The following is a 390-nucleotide window of genomic DNA, read 5'->3' on the forward strand; positions in this document are numbered from 1 at the left end:
CCTTTATTATTTACATGACTGTCCCGAGGGCGCGGTTATGAAGCGAGATAGGAGGAGAATGGGAAAGGAAGAGGTTGAAGAAAGGGGGATAGGGAGAAGGTGAAGGGAAGTGGGGAATAAAGATGAAAAGGGGGAAGGGAGGGGAACAGAGGGAACTTAAAAAGGCAAGGGGGATGGGGGGAAGAGGAAAGGGGGTGAGGGCGAAGGAGGTGGGGAAAGTCAAGGAGTAAGAGGATGTAGGGCTTAAAGTGGGAAGGGAGGAGGGAATTTAAGGAAGATTTGGGAGTGAGAGGAGGTGGCAGAGCGGGAACGGGAAAGGAGAAGGAAAGGGAAGAGAGAAGGAAGAGGCAGAAAGGAAGGGACAGAAAGAGGGTGAAAGAGGGAAAGAGG

Source organism: Penaeus monodon, chromosome 15, assembly GCF_015228065.2.
Source record: "Penaeus monodon isolate SGIC_2016 chromosome 15, NSTDA_Pmon_1, whole genome shotgun sequence".
In the NCBI taxonomy this organism is placed as follows: Eukaryota; Metazoa; Arthropoda; class Malacostraca; order Decapoda; family Penaeidae; genus Penaeus; species Penaeus monodon.